At 47.1% G+C, this 20,758-nt stretch overlaps 1 protein-coding gene across 2 annotated transcripts in view; it reads right to left on the reverse strand.

Annotated features, from left to right (window-relative positions):
* LOC146037263 (uncharacterized) overlaps positions 1–10,583 on the reverse strand; it is a 56,895-nt gene extending 46,312 nt beyond the window's left edge. The window contains exon 1 of one of the 2 annotated variants that reach the window (XM_083161291.1): positions 10,530–10,583. The gene's annotated coding sequence lies outside the window, so the exon portion shown is untranslated. Of the gene's footprint in view, positions 1–6,803; positions 7,010–10,529 lie in introns of those variants that run through there. The other variant, XM_083161290.1, reaches the window with a different exon arrangement.
* Positions 10,584–20,758: the final 10,175 nt, after the last annotated feature.

Genomic DNA, 20,758 nt, shown 5'->3' on the forward strand with positions numbered 1-20,758 from the left:
GGATGTGGAACAGGAGAATAAGAGGGGGGAGTAATTATGTGCAGAAGAATAGGGGGGTAACGAGGAAGAGGAAAGTAGTGGGGGGGAGTAACAAGGAACAGAACAATAGGGGGGGGGGGGGGTAATCAGGTAGAACAGCCCAGGGAGATTTAATAAAGTAGTAATTTATGACGTTGTGTTAAGAAATGTTTTCCAGAAATTCCTGAAGGTTTGGAAGGTGAAAGACTTGTTCTACCAGGAAACTAAATCTACAAAGTGATTGTAGCCTGCACATAAAGGATCTATTTATGACCTGGAGAGAAGCCCTATAGCCAGGTATGAGCAGCAGATTTTGGGATGTTGAAATTACCCATGATGACAGTGGAGATGTCAGGGGCTGGGAAGTGAGGGAGCCAGGCAGAGAAATCTTCCAGAACATGTAATAATAATATTCCAATCCCACCTCCTTTACTGTTACCAGGCCTAGAGGTGTGTGTGAGGTGAGACTACCATGTGACAGTGCTGGAGGCTGTGTGATTGTGTGCGCCATGTTTCTGTTATAGCCAGCGGGTTGAAGTTGTTAGAGATTAAGAGGTTTTAGATCTACTAGTGTGTACCCAACGTTATCCTGTATCTGACTAAGCAAAGAGCAGCCTTGTATGGCTTCAATTACCTAAGCATCACTGAGTACATTGTAAAACACTGGTATTTACTATTCCAGCAAATCATGATATTAAAATAGTTTTATCATAAAGGCTGCACGGTGTAATCAGACATATATATTGGCTGCATATTGTTCCCAGACAGAGGGGGCTGGATGTTCTAACATCCGCCGCCCATTTCCGACCCCTTCTACCAGCTACTGCATCCATACTAAATGTATATGCTCTAACATATGCGATCAGTAACGCAAAGGACAGCTCTTGCGATGAGGTGCACTGTCCCCGGATTTTCGGGTCGCAGGGCATTCTGGGAAGAATCCGTGACGGTTTCCTCACAAATGTGCCAAGGAGCAAAGTCAATGGGCTTAAACAGGCGATTCCCTCCGCAGCGCTGCCCCCATGGAGGGGGTTTAGAGAATATACGAAAATGCATTTTCGTGTTAGCGCATCCCGCCCAGTGTGAGGATAACAGAATAAAAGATATGAGCATACGTTTATTACACAGGGATTTACATGAGGGTGAAAGACAGGTTGTTTTACTGGTAGTTTCTTAGCTGCAGGCATGTCAGGGTATAGGTTTCCGTCTATCTCGTCCACTTTATGTCCTGAGTAAGTGCATAACCCTTAGAAGAAAAATCCCAGACCAGCCAATAATGGCTGACAGCCAAGCCGGGCAGGCATGTCCAAACTCTGACCCTCCAGCTGTTGTGAAACTACACATCCCAGCATGCCTTGCCATAGTTCTCACATTCCCTAATAGCAAGGCATGATGGGACTTGTAGTTTCACAACAGCTGGAGGGCCCTAGCTTCTCTCCTTAACCCTTTGAGTGCCAAGTGAAATTGTCAAAATAGGTGTGAAAATTGCCAGTCAAACATTTTTATTCGCCATCATGACCTGTAATGTTACCTTATATAGGACAGTGGGCAGCATGGATGGTGTAATGGTTAGCATTACTGCCTCACAGCACTGAGGTCATGGGTTTGATTCCCACCATGGCTCTTAAGCTGTGTACACACGGGGAGATAGGGGCTGAAATCGCTGGGAATATGGTCGCTGGCTACCATATTGCCATTGATGGGAGTGTGCCCCGGCGATAAATCGCCGGGTGCGCACTCCCGTTTTCAGCCCCATTCTAATCGCTGCGAGATGATTACCTCTGCGGCTCCCCCGGCAGAGGTTCCTTTGCATCAGCGACCATCTCTGGTCGCTGATGACAAGGAGACACTTAGCAATATATTGCTCAGCCCCCGTGTGTACAGGGCTTAACTGTGTGGAGTTTGTATATTCTCCTCGTGCTTGCGTGGGTTTCCTCCGGGTACTCCGGTTTCCTCCCACAATCCAAATATATACTGGTAGGCTAATAGGCTCCCAACAAAATTAATCCTAAAATGTCTGTGTGTGCGTGTACATGTGGTAGGTAATATAGATTGTAAGCTCCTCTGGGGCAGGGACTGATGTGAGTGTTTATATATATATTCTGTAAAGCGCTGCGGAATATGTGTGCGCTATATAAGAAACTGTTAATAAATAAATAGAATTTTTTTTAGTACTTGTGTACTATCACGGCGCCCATCGCAGACCATAAGGCATGCGATGGTATGCGATGCGATGAGATTTCCCCCGATGTCATACAATGTTAAAATTGTATAGAATTGTATAAGGTATACAATGCGATGCAATGCGATTTTAAATTGTATAAGCACCCTATACTAATAGTGTGGCGAGTGCAGCAAGCCACCGAGCCCCGCGAGGGGACGCGTATTACTTTACATGTATTCTGCGTCCGCTCGCCACGCTTTGGGCTCGGTGGCTCGCCACGCTAAATAAAAGCAACTCCACACCGACGTGGATAGTGGGGGTATGAAAAGGTCAGAGGATGCGTACCGCCGCCCCTCGCGGGCTCGTTGCGCTCGCCACGCTAAATAAAATCAACTCCACACCGATGTGGATAGTGGGGGTATGAAAAGGTCAGAGGATGCGTACCGCCGCCCCTCGCGGGCTCGCTACGCATTGGAATCAATGTGAAATGGTCCCTGAGATCCAATTTAACATTTATTCCATTGTAAAAAGCCCCCAAAACCCCAAAATTTTAATTGCTAACCCCCCCTCATGGGTGAAATGGCCCCCCCCATTGTTAACGCCACCCCACTCCAGCCTACGTAGTATAAACCAGCGGTCTTGTCTACACTACATGGACGCAACATTGGTCGTGTCAGCGGAACTCTGAGCAAGCAAGGTGTGTACACACGGTGCAATATGGTCTCTGAGCAGTTTTGTGTTATTATCGCTCAGCGACCATATCGTACAGTGCACTGTTATTTTCAGCAAGCAGTGATTTTTAGCCATAATCAAAGGAGCATGCTCCGATGACCAGCGACCATTAAAGGCTGGTGCGTGAGTGTGGTCCTATCGACTTATCGCCCTGCACACACTTAAAACTCAGGCGATATGGGCGTTCAGCAATACTGGCTAATATCACCCTGTGCTTACAGGGCTTGGCTCAGAAACCCCTGGAAATGGTTACGACTCCTGCATTTTATTTGCTAACACCCCCTCAGTCCCTCCCCTAAATGGTCAGTTGCCTTGTGAATAAACCCTCGCTGCATCCGCTGTTGTACATCTATTCACTCACCTTGCGCAGTTACCTGGCAGAGACGTCGGCTGTTATCCCTCAGCCTGCATCACACACCGGGGAAGTGCTGCACATACACTGACCTACAGTATACACATGTATTGTACTCTCCGCCTCTGCTGGGGGCTGTGTTTGCACAGTGTGACCCATTGTGTAGCTGCGCTTCCTTCCTACTGTGTGTTCTGCTATTCTCGGCCTCGTCACAGGAGCCCAGATCTAAGGAGGATAATTGTAGTTCTTCTATTGCCTGCAGCACGGTCATAATCACAGGCCTGACAGCCGGTGGGCTACACATACTCCCTTATTTATTACAGCAGGTATAGGGCACCTTCAGGCCCTCCAGCTGTTGTTGAACTACACATCCCAGCATGCCCTGATACAGTTTTGCTATTCGCATAGTTGCCTACCATCCTGCATTCTGCAGGAGACTCCCTGACATAGCAGCAATCTCCCTCTCTCCCTCATTAGTCTAGCAATCTCCCTCATGTCACCTAGCCCACATTACACTTGCCTCATAGTTACCGCCCCTCCTGTATTCTGCAGGAGACTCCCTGACGTAGCAGTAATCTCCCTCTCTCCCTCATTAGTCTAGCAATCTCCCTCATGTCACCTAGCCCACATTACACTGTTACATCTTAGTTACCTCCCCTCCTGCATTCTGCAGGAGACTCCCTGACATAGCAGCAATCTCCCTCTCTCCCTCATTAGTCTAGCAATCTCCCTCATTTCACCTAGCCCACATTAATTACATTTTTTGGGATAAAAAAAGAAAACAAAAAAAAAGGAATGAGCGATAGATACATTTACATTACAGTATAGTAACTCTTACTAACTGCTTTGGGGCTCATCTACATTTGGATCTAAGTCATTTTAAAAGATTCCACATGCACAATCCCTTTTCACAATCTCTCCATATATGGAACTAGACACGCCCCTTTGGGTGGAGTATGACACGCCTCCTCAATGGGGCGCTGTGCATAATTTTACTACCAACTATAACCTCCCTGAAACTAGTTTTCAAAAGTAGGCAAGTATGGCTATTTGGCTATGCTAAAACTGTTGCAGGGCATTCTGGGATGTGTAGTTTAGCAACATCTGGAGGGCCGAAGGTTCCCCATCCCTGTATTACAGGGAGGGAACGGTCGCAGGTGACAAAATGCCCACTGTAACGGACCGTCAGAGGGACTCACGCATTTCGGAGGGGTGGACCAGATCACCGGGAAAGCGTCTGAATGACGCCATTTGCAGCGGAATGTGTAATGGCGACCCAACTTCTGAGCTGGAATAATGACAAAGCCACCCACGCATAGGGACCGATTCAGGGCTGCACGCTCGACTGAAAATACACAGGCCTGCCAATTATCGGACAGCCGCTCATGTGCGAGCCATCTGTACGAATGGAACTAGCGAAGGCTAGTCTTCACTGTCCGAAGGCAAGGTGATTGACACCCTGCGGCTGTTTGGGGGCGGTAACACTGGGAGTGCCTCAGAAAACGCAGGTGTTCACTGGCCGGAGGGAGGACCACTGATGTCATCAGGGTGCATGACCTTGAGGAAGTGGGTGATTTGATGCCGTATTTAAGGGGTTATTCAGCTTGGGATGCTGAATGGTGAAAATGGGGTGATAAGGAGAGATAAACGTCCAGCCAATCAGCTCCTTACTGACTTTTTTCAAACGCAGCCTGTAACATGGCAGTTAGCAGGTGATTGGCTGGACGTTTATCTCTCTTTATCACCCTTGCATTTTATGTTAAGGCTTAATACATCTGCCTCAGTATGTGCCATATTACTTTGTATGTTTTTATTCTGCTCCCCAACTGTCCTCTCTGATTGTTGGGGAGCGCTGGGAGGACAGGCCTGCTATTGGCTGTCTGGAGCATCCCTTGTCCAATTAGCAATGACATTGTTATCAGGAAATACTGGCCCCCGCCTTCGATGTTACCGTCACCCATAGTTACATAACTGGGAACCACATTCCCAGCTGCCGCAATGCATGGTGTAATCTATAGAATGTTGGCTAACAGCAATTACAGACCACTTCCCCGCAGTGAGGAAACCAAGGTGACGACAGCGCCGGGATTTCCATGTAGGAGGAAGAGTCTTTTTGCAATGAGCCCCAGCTAAGGTACTTACTGGGGGATGCATCAAGTCTCAGAGAGAGATAAATTGGTGAAGTTTCCCAAAGCAACCAGTTAGCTTCTAACTGTCAATTTTTATTGAAAAGCCCCATAAGGCCCGGTAGTTACCGCCATCTTCAGCCACTATAAGCTATCAGGCTTGGCCAACCTGTGGATCTCCAGCTGTTGTGAAACTACACACCCCAGCATGCACTGTCTGCCACAGTTTTGCTCTTATGGAATGCTAGAACTGTAGCAATGCATGCTGGGATGTGTAGTTTCACAACATCTGGAGAGCCACAAGTTGGCTAGGCCTGGTAACCTATGACCTACATTCTCTGAGAGGTAACAGGAAAGGGATCCCAGAGATCCCTCTTAAGCGCTCTCAGTTCCTGCTCATGCGGTGTCTAGATAGACAGTCAATGTGTCGACCATGAATGACAAGCCCAAGGTCATCATGACATACTGTAGACAAAAGCTTGACACAAGCAATAGGTCGACATGATACATGAAAATCGTGTTTTTCACATGGACTGCAAATGGGAACAGAATGAAGCATGGCGAGCCAACATGCTACAATATGGGGGGTCCATATCAACAGATGTCGACATTGATATGTAAACATGTGAAACCTCACCATTTTCATGTAGACCTATTTCTCATGTCGACCATTTGTCTATGCCATGTTGACCTAGAGACTGTTGACCCCATGATGCACAAACGTCGGCCAGAGTCGTTGGTGCCCCAGCGATATTTCGGTGATAAGTGTAAAGCCCCGTACACACGGGGATATATTGCTGAGCGATATATCGCTCGCGATGAGCGATATATCGTTCAGTGTCCCGACCAGCGACCAGAGATATTAGACAAAATCGCCCCCGTGTGTACACAGCATAAGACTATTGGGGCGATTGCGGATTCTGTGGCGCTGCGATAAGCGACGACAACAGATCTCTGCGAATAGTAATAGTAAATAGGCCCCCATACATGACAGACCGCCCTACGTAAATGTGGATGCCGGTCGTGAACGGGTTAAATAATGGCTGAGGAAACAGGAGCTTCTGTGAGTAAATCACATTACAGCACATTGGTATCTTAGAAACCAGAGTGGCGACGGGAAGACGTATCTGAGTCATTGCAGCAGACTCTGAGGGGATGATGTATGTAGTGTACCTTCTGCCATGCTATCATAGTCCCTGGCTCAGTGATACGATGCTGCAGGGTGCAGTGATATGTCTGATGCAGGCCTCTCACCCTATCTGCATGCACATCCCATCCCTGGCGGAGAGAGAGGGGAAGGGGGTCGTATTCTGCACAGCTGGAGGTGCCTGATGCTGATGCTGGGGATAAATCCCTGCAGCCTGCAGCCATCTCTAGCTGGGGTATGATTGGAGGGGCTCATCGCTCTGACCTTGTCTGGGAGAAGATGCCTGGAGAGAGGATGCTGGCTGGCTCCTGCGAGGGGATCCAGGAGCTGACCCAGGGGAGAGCCTCTGATTCGCAGCCAGCAGGTTCCTGCTGTCAGCCCCAGATGGAGAGGAGTCAGTGACCACAAGAGGCGGAAGGCTGTGTGTGTGTGTGTGTGTGTGTGTGTATGTGTGTGTGTATGTGTGTGTCTGTGTGTGTGAGGCTGTTGTGCAGCAGCCTCCCTGTATAAGTTACATGTCAGGAGGAAGCTTGCACAACTGTCTTCTGTGTCAGTACATATTTATCAAGTCGACGGCGTCGGCAGTGATGTGCGAGGAGACAGATTTGTGGTGCCATGATAGATGGGATATTGCAATCTTTAATGTATGCTATATGGATATTACAAATCACCGAGGAGCACCGTAACCATATAAATACTGTGGGTGAAATGTAATAGGATGAGAGATTCAGAAAGTGAGAGATTTGGTAAGAAATCTCCAGGGTTTTTTTAAAGCGCCAATCATTTACACTGCAAAATCACACTGGTTTTGCCGTGTAAATGATTGCCGCTTTAAAAAAAACCCCTGGAGATTTCTTACCAAATCTATCACTTTCTGAATCTCTCATCCTATTACATTTCACCCTGTATATATTTAACATATGACATAATAATAATAATAATAATAATAACATAATTCCATACCTCCCAACTTGTAGTCTCCGTAAGGATGGACACTGGCGCACGCCCAAGGCACATGCCCGAAATCTGGGCGCGTGGCTTACCGGAAAGGGGGCATGGCCTATGATTGCGTCTTTAAGGCGAGGCCAGCCCCCTTTTTGATGCTGTGGGGGCATGGCCAGAGGGCTGGGGCTGGGGGAACAGACGCTGTTCGCATGCGCACATCGTCTATTTAGCGCTGCTCAGAAGCTGACAGGGGGGACTCCCAACAGCCCCCCCGCCCCTGCCAGCACCAGGAGGGATGTGGGAACGTCCCTGAAAACCGGGACATTCCCGCGGGAATCGGGACTGTTGGGAGGTATGTAATACAGCCCGTATAATAAAAGGCTAATGTTGCTCCTGGCCTCTACGGAGGGGGGGATTCAAGTGCTGTGCATGACGACAGCCACTAGATGGTGCCCGACAGAGCAATTCAAGTGCACAGGGTGCAGGGGAGGTGCAAGGTTTTATGGCCACCTAGGCAAATCTTCAGCTCACTGCTCCCCTCACTACCCACAGAGTGCGGGTCGTTAGGTGGACAGTGTCTAGGTCGACAGGCAGAAGGTTGATGTATTCGAAAGGTCGACACAAGAGGAAATGTTGGTGAGGAAATGGTTGACAACAGGTTTCCTTTTGTTGTGTCATATGATTGTGGACATAGGCTTACATGGACACCATATTCGTGTACTGAGTCCCATCACATGGCTCGCTGCACTTGCCAAGATATAGGTCTTGACTATGTCGACCATGGAAATGAACGTGGGAGGAACTCGAAAGCATAAAAGTCAGAACTGCATTCTGTGGTTTTTATACAGCGGAGGTTCAGTAACTGCAAAACTGTCAACAGGAATCAGAGATCTCCCCACATGCTCACACACACACACACACACACACACACACACACACACACCCCCGCCAGCTCACCCCCTCGCCCGCGTTATCATCTAGGTATATGTTATCCCTACAAGAATTAATTTAGGTTCATGACCGATGTTATTTAATTCATATACCTTAGCGTAACTGCCATGGAAAATCGATACGCGGTGGGACTACTGCCAACCTCAGGATTTACAACCATGTTGCGTTCCAAATATCATCATTAATGCAGATTTTTATGAATGGGAAAAATATTACACATATACACGCGCGGGGGGGAGATGCATCAAATCTTATAGACAGAGAAATCACCTCCTGGAGCATCCCGCCAAGTGACAGAAGCTGATTGGTTAGTATTCCAAGCTTTGATGCATCTCCCCCAGCAGACCGGCTTCAAACTGTTTCAAATACATTTTTTGACCCGGATCATCGCATTCGGTTTTAGGGTCCTAAAATGCACTCGAACGTAGAAACTGGGTCCATATAAACTGAAACGGGCCACGTTTAATCGCTTTAGCGTGGACGATATATGGGAAACCGAGGGGGCAAGCTATTAAATGGTCCCCCAAGGCGTGAAACATCTCCCCATAATGGATATAAATCTCAGTCTTCCCCTATTTATCCTAAAACATCCTTGTGTCAAGGCTGAGCGCCCCCGCCACCATTGTGGCGTTGCAGACAGGCGTCGAGCAGAGCCACGCACCACCGGTCATGCGTGTGCACTACGGAAATGTATTCCCAGCAGGTGCTTTGTGGACGGTTTGTAACCACAGATCCGCCGGCGACGTCAGGCTGCCGTGACTCATCAGCGCCCAATAAGTAAATCAAGATCAGTGATAAAGTGCAAACATGGGGCCACGGGTACTAGAATAGGGCCAGGGTGCTTCCACGGAAATGTCTACTAGCTTCAGCTGCGCCGTACACGTCCTACACCCAGTGTTTCCTAGGACGCTCCTAGGGCCTTATTCTAGTTCGCTCTTTCTGACAAAATCCTTCTTAGATGGACAAAACCATGTGCACTGCAGGTGGGGCAGATGTAAAATGTGCAGAGAGAATTAGATTTGGGTGAGTTATTTTGTTTCTGTGCAGGGTAATTACTGGCTGCTTTACTTTTACACTGCAATATAGATCTCAATTTGAAGTAAAACCCCACCCAAATCTAACTATCTCTGCACATGTTACTACTGCCCCACCTGCAGTGCACATGGTTTTGTCCATCTAAGAAAGATTTTGTCAGAAACCAGCTCCTAACTGCCATGTTGAATAATGACAGTAAGGAGCAACATGATAAGAGACGCCATCTAATGCTGGACACACATCAGACCAACTTTCCTCCAACCATCCAACTAGTTGGTTGGTTAGACTGGTTGCTCTATGGGGGGCGAATGCCAATAAGCAATTTGGTCACAAACTCAGGAGAATGGACAAAGACATTCAGTGAAATTGTTTAAATCAAACAGGTCCAACTACAGTGCATTGTCTGAGTGACAGTTTTTGTCCATTTTCAGATTCGGGAAACAAATGACTTAATTACAAATTACATTTGCTCCCGTCCAGTACCAGGTTTTTATTCCATCCAACCAACTAGTTGGATGGTTGGAGAAAAGTTGGTCTGATGTGTGGCCAGCATAAGTGACAATAAATTTTAATAATAATACATCTTACAATACGGTCGGCGCACTGCGACACTATAAAATATTCGATTTGTGCCGCCGCAATGTGTTGCAAAAAAATGACTTGATAACATATAATTAAAATACATTGACCACTGACAGGAACGTCAATGAATACTTGAATAAGGTCACACGGTAGCTATGATAATGATGTCACCATCAGCGCTGTCCTCAGCTAGAATCATCAGTAGTGATATCAGCGACACTGCTATATGTATTAAGCTTGAAAAGTAATAATGTGGAGAGAGAAAAAGTACCAGCCACCCAGCTCCTAACTGTAATTTTCACACACACCCTGTAACATAATGATATAAGATAAGATATATATAAGATTATTTGCCGTGAACATTGTCAGATTTGCCCCTGTGATGTGTCTCCTGCACAGGCTGAGGGTATCACCAGGGACTCACTAGTATATGTCAGTGTGACAGACGAGCAGGGCACCTCGCCTCCTGCACCTTACCTTCTCCCCAGGTGGCTGTCACTGTAGGTGTGCTGTGTGCTTGCTCTCAGTCCCTGCACGCATTCTTCTGTCACTAGTACTTACACGCTGGTACAGGAAGTGCAGTCACTAGCCCGGAGCTCCTTATATATATACTCACTGTATACACTTACACATGTGTAGTAACTCTTATCACACCTCCCGTGTCCCCGCCCACTGTACACAGCCTCTAGGACTGACTTTGAGTCAACTCCTAACAAGGGAGCCCGCTGTCTGCTTACAGATTATCAATGTGCACACTGGGGCTTGTAGTTCCACAACTGGCAGTATACGTACACATTTACAGGGCATGCAGGCATTTGTAGTGCCACAGAAGCTTGCACATATCTTGTGTGTTCCAGGCTTGCTACAATTGAACATCCTCAGGGTGCATACGCCTGCCTTATACTAGGTGTAGATGATGCACCCCTATATCGGGCGTATTTACGCTCACGCCCGGTCTCAACGTGGCATAAGTTACTGTTAAAGTTGCAAGCAATTGAAAAGCACAAAACCCGGGAAAGGTCGACACCGGGAAAGGTCAACATTAGTTTTTCATGATTTTTTTTTTAAACTGACTTTATCTTACTTCACGATCCAAGTGAGCATGGAGGAGGAATATAAGTGTATCGGGAGCAGCAAGCCATGTGAGGGGACACAGAACACTTATATGTATACATATATGTCGACACAGACAACAATAAACATGAAAAACTTGAGTTGACCTTTTCCTGTGTCAAACATTTCCCTGCCGAACATTTTGCTTGTGATGAGCTTTTGTCACCTAGTTTCGACCTAGTGCATGTGGAGCATTTTTAAGTGTCTACCTAATCACTGTCAACCATACTTGCCTACTTTTGAAAACTAGTTTCAGGGAGATTATAGTTAGTAGTAGAATGTTGCATTGAGGGGGCGTGTCATTCTCCTCCCAAAGGGCGTGTCTAGTTCCATATATGGAGATATTGTGAAAATACATTGTGAACGTGGCACCTAGAAGCGTGGTTGTGTACTGCTACATCTGAGAGGAATCTTTTAAAATTACTTATATTCAAATGTAGATGATCCCCAAAGCAGTTAGTAAGAGCTACTGTACTTGGTAAATTGCTGGGAAATGGTTCTGATGATTCAATGTAAATGTACCTGTCTCTCATTCCTTTTTTCCCCAAAAATGTAACAGTGTAATGTGGGCTAGGTGACATGAGGGAGATTGCTAGACTAATGAGGGAGAAAGGGAGATTGCTGCTATGTCATGGAGTCTCCTGTAGAATGCAGGAGGGGAGGTAACTATGATGTAACAGTGTAATGTGGGCTAGGTGACACGAGGAAGATTGCTAGACTAATGAGGGAGAGAGGGAGATTGCTGCTATGTCAGGGAGTCTCCTGCAGAATGCAGGAGGGGAGGTAACTATGATGTAACAGTGTAATGTGGGCTATGTGACATGAGGGAGATTGCTAGACTAATGAGGGAGAGAGGGAGATTGCTGCTATGTCAGGGAGTCTCCTGCAGAATGCAGGAGGGGAGGTAACTATGATGTAACAGTGTAATGTGGGCTAGGTGACATGAGGGAGATTGCTAGACTAATGAGGGAGAGAGGAAGATTGCTGTTATTTCAGGGAGTCTCCTGCAGAATGCATCAGAATGTAGGCAACTATGCTGACAACCAATAGTGACTGTTGACATTATCTACTGTTAATCCCAGAACCATCTGAAGACCCCACTTTGTGCAATACCACCGCCATGTCCAGAACATTCCGTATGCTTGTCCCAGTGTCACCCTCCATCTGCCCCCCCCCCCTCCCCCCCTGCCCGGCCGCTCTGCAGGTGGAGTGCGAATGTGCAAACAAGATTTCCGGCGTAAATGTAAAAAAACGTGAAAAACTCTTGTCGACCTTTTTCGTGTCGACATTTCCCATCTTGGCTTATTGTTTTTTGTCAACCTTTTAAATTCATCGATCTATGGCATGTCGACCTTTTTCATGTGTCAACTTTTGGCCTGTCGATCAATAGTGGTCAACCTATTGACTGTTGACCTTTTCACATGTCAACCTTTTGCTTGTCAACATTTTTGGTGTCAACCTCCTGACTATTCATCTAGACACTGCAACTCCAACCCATCTGCTTATTACCCACAGCAGTGGGGTTCATGGAAACATGTGACGTTGCCCATGGTGACCAAGCCTTCGTTACTGCAGGTATGAGAGCAGCAATGTGATTGGCAGCCCAAACTGAGCTCCTTTTCCACTGCCATCGTTTCCATAGTTGGGGCTGATGCATTTCGCCACAAAACCGCTGGTGTGAAATGCGTGCAAGAAACAGACACATTTTGCATAGGTTGCGGAGCGCTCTGCAAACGGAGCCTCATGGTTCATCGCATCCTTCTACTCAGACTACAATAACAGCTTATGGCTAATTGGCTGCAGGAGCACAATGGAACCAACGCTCCTGGGATCCGCTCACAGGTAATGATCCCAATGCAGATCAGTCGCCATGGTGATAATTGCTGTGGGGATAAGGTGCGAACGTTGCATCGGGTGTATATGAGGCATGTGGTCTGGTGTAGTCGGAAGTAAAAAGGCATCATTCTAATAACACAGGAAACGCTGCTCAGTATCTGTTACCTACATGCAGGAATATAAAGGCATTTACATCCCCAAGCCGCCCCCATCCCCTCATCGCAACGTGGTTTGTTCCCAATTTCTTCTTGTTTGCTCTGATTTCCTGTGAATGAGGCCCCATAGTACCTGCCTTATAGCACCTGCCTTATAGCACCTGCCTTATAGCACCTGTCCTACAGCACCTGCCTTATAGCACCTGTCCTATAGCACCTGTCCTACAGCACCTGCCTTATAGCACCTGTCCTATAGCACCTGTCCTACAGCACCTGCCTTATAGCACCTGTCCTACAGCACCTGCCTTAGGCTGGTTTCACACACTCCGGCTCCTGCCGGACGGTGAAATTCCGCACGGCCAGGGAGCCGTGCCGCACACATTAGTTGTGAATGGACACTATTGTGTCCATTCACACGGGACGGCCACGGCCCGGCCGCATGGCTGCAGCCGGATCCCACCACTGGAAGGGACGGCTGCCGTGCTGTGGCCATCCCTTCCATGATAAACTAGTGTGTGCGGCACGGCTCCCTGGCCGTGCGGGATTTCACCGTCCGGCAGAAGCCGGACAGTGTGAAACCGCCCTTATAGCACCTGTCCTACAGCACCTGCCTTATAGCACCTGTCCTACAGCACCTACCTTATAGCACCTGTCCTATAGCATCTACCCCAGGGCTGGGCAACACCGGCCCTCCAGATGTTGATGAACTACACATCCCAACATGCCTTGCATCAGTTTCAGCATGGCCACATAGCAAAACTAATGCAAAGCATCCTGGGATGTGTAGTTCACTAACATCTGGAGGGCCGGTGTTGCCCAGCCCTGATCTACCCTATAGCACCTGTCCTATAGCACCTGCCTCATAGCACCTGTCCTATATAGCATCTGTCCCATAGAACCTGTCCTATAGCACCTCCCTCATTAGCACCTGTCCCATAGAACCTGTCCTATAGGATCTGCACTATAGCATCTGCCATATAGCACCTCTCCCATGGCACCTGTCCTATAGCACCTGTCCTATAGCACCTGCCTCATAGCACCTGCCCTAGTTCACCTGTCCAATAGCACCTGCCCTATAGTACCTGCCTTATAACACCTGCCCTATAGCACCTACCTAATAGCACCTGTCCCATAGCACCTGCCCTATAGTACCTCCCCTATAGCACCTGTCCTATAACACCTGTCCCATAGCACCTCCTCTATAGCATCTGTCCTAGAGCACCTACCCTATAGCATCTGTCCCATAGCACCGGTCCTATAGCACCTGCCCTATAGCATAAATGGTAGCCGGCCCTAGAGCATCTCCCCTCTATCACCTGTCCTATAGCATAAATGGTAGCTGGCCCTACAGAACCTGTCCCATAGCATCTCCCTTCTATCACCAGTCCTATAGCATCTACCCTACAGCACCTGTCCTACAGCACCTGTCCTATAGCATAAATGGTTGCCTGCCCTTTTAAATGTTTGCATGTGTGTTATCAGCCGGTCCCCTGTGCATGGATTCCGCTGTGCAAACACCTGCTGTATTGTGGTGCATTCCTGGGGATTTCGTGCAGCATTCCTGCATTGTGTCGACGGCACTATGTCCACCCCGTCCCGCCCCGTCAGATTCCTTGCCGCAACAAACTCATTCAACCCTACTCATTCAACAACACCACCCCTTATACATTCCCTGTGTCCTTACGAGGACCGGTCAATCTCTCCGACCACTAGGTAAACTCGTGGCACATGGGCCCACTCCTCCTGTGGGCTTCCCCCATGTGCTGGCATTCTGTGATACACCAGATCATACGCTCGCTGCTATATATTATCAGATCAGTTATATACTGCGGTCTCCTGGGTGTGGTGGGGAAAAAATGGCCTCTATCTGTGAAACTGGGTGTAGCCCGGAGATAGCGTCCGCTGAAATAGATCCTGTGCTGTTTGTTTGTCTTTTATTTGTGTTTCACGGAGTCTCCTTGTAGAGCAAATGTTCTAATCCCCGAGCAGTGTTTATAAAGGATTGTGCGGCTAAACCTTCCATCGTCCGCCGTGCGCCTGTGTATACACCATATAATCAATACAAACATCAATAATCCATAATGACCCAGAGGCCTGTACGTGGCAGAGAAATGTTTGTTTGTTATTTATAAAAAATACAAGAATATTCAAAAATACTTAAATGAAATAAATGAAGGCTGCAAAGACATTGGGCCAGATTCTCTAAACTTTAAAAGTGATAAAATGGAGAGTGATAAACAGCCAGCCAATCAGCTCCTACCTGCCATGTCACAGACTGTGTTTGAAAAAGGTCAGACAGGAGCTGATTGGCTGGCTGTTTATCACTCTCCATTTTATCACTTTTGAAGCTTAGAGAATCTGGCCCAGAGAGTCCAGAATCGGACCAAAAAAACTGCATTGCGCCAAATGTGCACCCACTGGGAGGGGATACGGTTGTATTGTCGACCCAACTTAGGTCGACAGTCATTAGGTCGACACCGTTGGGTCGACAGGGTTCTAGGTCGACAGGGTTCTAGGTCAACATGGATGAAGGTCGACAATTGCGTTATGTCGACATGGGTTAGGTCGACAGGTCGCACGGTCGACATGGGTTTTTTCACAGTTTTTTGAGCCGACATGTGCCGACAGGCGGTATTTCATGCCCTACCATCCACTAGGGAGTGGTGGGAGAATAAAATAGTGTGCCAAGTGTAGCGAGGCACCATGCCCGAAGCATTGCGAGCGATGTGAGGGGCTGCGGTTGACTTCCAACTGTATCCTTGTCGACTGTGTCGACATTCGGGTAATAAAAACTGTGAAAAAATCCATGTCGACATCACAACCTGTCGACTTAACCCATAACGCATTTGTCGACCAAAACCCCTGTCGAACTTGTCCCATGTCGACATAGACACCTGTCGACTTTCACCCATGTCGACCTAGAACCCTGTCGACCTAATGACTGTTGACCTAAGTCGGGTCGACAATACGATCCACACCCACGGGAGGTGATGACGCAGCCGCCATCAGGGTGGTGCAGGAAACTGGTTTTGCTGCGCTCTAAAATAAATTTGATACATGTTTAAATGAAAAAAATACATATTTTTAATAGTAAACATATTTTACAATAATTAAAAATAGCATGCTAATATGTTATTTGCAGAAATAACAATAATAGTACAAAAAAATGAAAAATAAAAGAGAAACATGTATTGTAAATAATATAGTCACCCGTAGCCTCTGATCCTGTTGTCCAATAATAGATGGTATTATGTCCCAGTTGCAAAAGGGTTCTTCCAAATAGCTCTTTGGTTAATTGTGGGTATCCCAGTGGTGCTGGCGAGGGATTCAGTATTGAATCCCGGCGGTCGGGATCCCGGCGTTCAGAATCCCGACGCCGGAATCCCGACAGCCGAAATGCCGACAAGGGGGGGACGTGGATCGCCCCCCCTTGCGGGCTCGCTGCGCTCGCCACGCAGCGGGCCCGGTGCCTCGCTACGCTCGGCACGCTATTTTATTCTCCCTCCAGGGGTGTCGTGGACACCCCAGGAGGGAGAAAGTGTCGGCATTTCGGCGGTCGGGATTCCGGCGTCGGGATTCTGAACACCGGGATCCCGACCGCCGGGATCTTAACTGCATCCCGCTGGCGAGGTGGCTTTCCTCCGGTGAGATGGTAGAATACTGTATGGCTGAATATACCTATCCCCCTCATACCAGTTGATGGCAGATTCATGCAAATGGTATCCACTGACAGGCAAATGCAGAGGGGGTTTCTGGTTGCACGGAAACCCCTCTCCTCTTGGCAAGCGCCTTAAATTATGACAATAGCACTGGTATATAATATGATCAGTAGAGCTGCCACCACATCATGCAGTGTAAGGGACAGAGCAGAGCTGCTGCACATGCCCAGTGTACCAGCTCCTTATACCACATTTACTGCCCTCAAACATTGCACTGGACCAGAGAGTAGCTGCCAGGCGGAAGAGACAGGAGCCTTACTATGAAGTGGGAGAATGTCAGCTTAGAAAGTGCAGTACTGGTTCTATTTTATTTGTGTATTTATGTATTATGATACAGTATGTTTAAACATTTCCTAACCATTTTCTTATTTAAATGTTTAAAACACATACCCCATGCTGCTACTGCTCCCCCAGACTCCCGTACTTAGTCCAATGCGCTGCACAGTGGCAGATTTTGGATTACATTTGGAAACCCGCCTCTAAAAATCCTGCGTTTGCCACTGACTGATGTTGTTTAGCAGGTAAGTGTAGATATCATCCGCATTATTGTCCCAATTGCAGATGAATACTTGGGGGTTAATCAGCAGTGGGATCAGGTTGTCAGGGTGAAACAAATAAAGGGGTTCGGACTGGTGAGGTGCTAACCTCTTTATTAGGTATATAGGTAATACATGCTCCTCTTATTTTTTTTATTTTTTTACTTTTATTGGTATTTCTGCAAATAACATATTAGCATGCGATTTTTAATTATTGTCAAATATGTTTACTATTAAAAATATGTATTTTTTATTTAAACATTCATCACATTTATTTTTGCACATTTGGCCTGTCTAAAAAAATAAACATTACAAATGTCGTCCAGATGTTTTTTAATTGAAAACATCAAAATCACTAATGTAATAGGGTGCAATTTTTTTTAAATATGACCAAAAATGCCAAACAAAATAGACCAGGTCCAGGCTGGCGAATTTGAAAAGCTCTGTCCAAAAAAGTGCAAAATTTAAAATAGTCCCCCCCCAAGCATAACTAGCCCCCGGCTCACTACCACCCCCGGGCTCCTGGTTCCCCAAATATGGGTGAAAGAAATCATAGGGATCCCCCATATTTAAGAAACCAGCACCAGGCTCTTGGACTGTTCCTGGTTCCAAAAATACGAGGGACAAAAAGAATGGGGGTCCCCCATATTTTGGAACTAGCACCGGGCTCCAACAGCCAGGGGACACTTTCTATGCAAGGTCCCCCCCCGACCGAAACATGACGACCCTGGCTGGTCAGCCCTGGACGGGGTATCTGGGGGAGTGGGGACCCCTCCAATAAAAGGTTCTTCTGACCCCCCAAATGACAAATATCACTGTATTAAAGGTGAATGGATGAAGACAGGGGATGTGACAACATGACTGGAGGGGGCATGGCCACATGACTGGAGAAGGGGGCATGGCCACATGACTGGAGGAGGAGGTGTGGCCACATGGACTGGAGAATACTCAGAAGATTTTTTTTTCGAAGCCAATATTTTCCCACGATGTGTTTAGCTCCATATTATTTTCACATGGTCGGTATCACAATTTGGCATTGGCGCTGTTACTGTAACTTAATTTTACCCCACAAACGTTGCTTAGGAACCAACAATACACAACAGCCGTACCTAAACTAGCCGCACATTATTGCAGACAAGACTGTGGTGGAATGTGAGGGCGACTGGTGACTTTAATTGCACGTTACACAACACCCGGTGGTTTGCCCTCAGCTTAACAATCTCTTAAAACAATAAATAAAACACCTTGTAACATTCATTGGAAGCAATGTGTCACGTAGCGATGTACCGATGAGAGGCCGCACTCTTGTTGCAGACAGACCGGGGGTATATACGCCACCCACACTGGATTTGGATTTGTTTTTTATTCGAACTGGGAATTTGTATTATTTGTCCCTAGGACAGGGTGGGCTCTGCAAATATATGACCAGGAAATCACAGCTTCCAAAAGGGAAGGTTTGCTTGGGTTCATGAAAGTGAATTGGGGCGTTGTAGAACAGAGTTCAAGTAGGGCTTCACTGTCAATGCCAGGCAGTCCAGTGCCAGCGTTTTTCCAACAACTCAAGTCTCAGATGGGAGTCAACTGCCAGCCTATCGCCAACAAATCAATGCCTGTATGAAGGTCTATCTGCCAGCCCATTGCCAAAACTCAATTCCTGTATGAAGGTCTAACTACCAGCCCATTGCCAAAACTCAATGCCTGTATGAAGGTCTAACTGCAAGCCCATCACCAACAACTCAATGCCTGTATGAAGGTCTAACTGCCAGCCCATCGCCAACAACTCAATGCCTAGATAAAGGTCTAACTACTATCCCATCGCCAACAACTCAATTCCTGTACGAAGGGCTAACTGCGAGCCCATCACCAACAACTCAATGCCTGTATGAAGGTCTATCTGCCAGCCCATTGCCAAAACTCAATTCATGTATGAAGGTCTAACTACCAGCCCATCACCAACAACTCAATGCCTGTATGAAGGTCTAACTGCGAGCCCATCACCAACAACTCAATGCCTGTATGAAGGTCTAACTGCCAGCCCATCGCCAACAACTCAATGCCTTTATAAAGGCCTAACTACTATCCCATCACCAATAACTCAATGCCTACATAAAGGTCTAACTGCCATCCCATCGCCCACAACTCAATGCTTGTATGAAGGTCTACCTGCCAGTTAATCGCCAACAACTCAATACCTGTATGAAGGTCTAACTGCGAGCCCATCACCAACAACTCAATGCCTGTATGAAGGTCTAACTGCCAGCCCACCGGCAACAACTCAATGCCTATATAAAGGTCTAACTACTATGCCATCACCAATAACTCAATGCCTGTATGTCTAACCGCCATCCGATCGCCAACAACTCAATGCTTGTATGAAGGTCTATCTGCCAGTTAATCGCCAATAACTCAATGCCTGTACAAAAATCTAACTGACAGCCCATCGCCAACAACTCAATGCCTGTATGAAAGTCTAACTGCCAGCCCATTGCCAACAACCCAAGGCCTGGGTAAAGGTCTAACCGCCAGCCCATCACCAGCCTCTCAATACCTGTGTGAAGGGCTATCTGCCAGCCAATTACCAACAACTCAATACTCAGATGGGGGGTCAACTTCCAGCCTTTACCAACAACTCACGAACTACATGGGGGCTAACTGCCAGCTGATCACCAACAACTCAATGCCTATAGGGGGTCTAAGTGCCAGTCCATCACCAACAAATGCTTACAGCAAGAATACTTTTGGCATTATTCAAATGAGATATTGCTAATTCCGCCGCAACGTTGAAACCAGCGAGTCCGGCCACGCAGCGTCTGATTCCCAAGAATGTGCCATTAGTTATATAAATGAACTAGGGGCGGAGCAACTGAAAGTATGCAGTGTTTATGAGCCAGCCAATGAAATCTAGGAGAGAATGTGTGTATCCATAGAAATTAAGTTAAAAAATCAGCAGCATATAAATTTGCACTTTAAAACTGTTCTATGAAACATTTGCCTGATTTTACATTGAGGAGCAGAATTTCACGCGTTTCACCAGCTAAATTTGACTTTTCAAATTCAGAATATGAAAGTCTTGATTTCTTTATTTGCCCCCAAGCACACCACAGAGCATAATGAATTAGCATTGCAGAATGCCATAATATGGACCAGAACCTCAGAACCGTCTGGAGACTCAGGACTGTCTGTATGGCACCTCTACAGCATGACCCGATAGCGCGTTTCACTCCTCTCTGCTGCAGCTGCTGGAAGACTGATAGCTTACGCAGAGGATTTACTGATCACTCATTTACTGACTTGTTTTCCTTGTATGTTAAATCCCCGGTACTTAGGTCACGCCTGATGAGGATGAC

Source organism: Crinia signifera, chromosome 9 (assembly GCF_055691185.1).
Source record: "Crinia signifera chromosome 9, ASM5569118v1, whole genome shotgun sequence".
Lineage (NCBI taxonomy): Eukaryota > Metazoa > Chordata > Amphibia > Anura > Myobatrachidae > Crinia > Crinia signifera.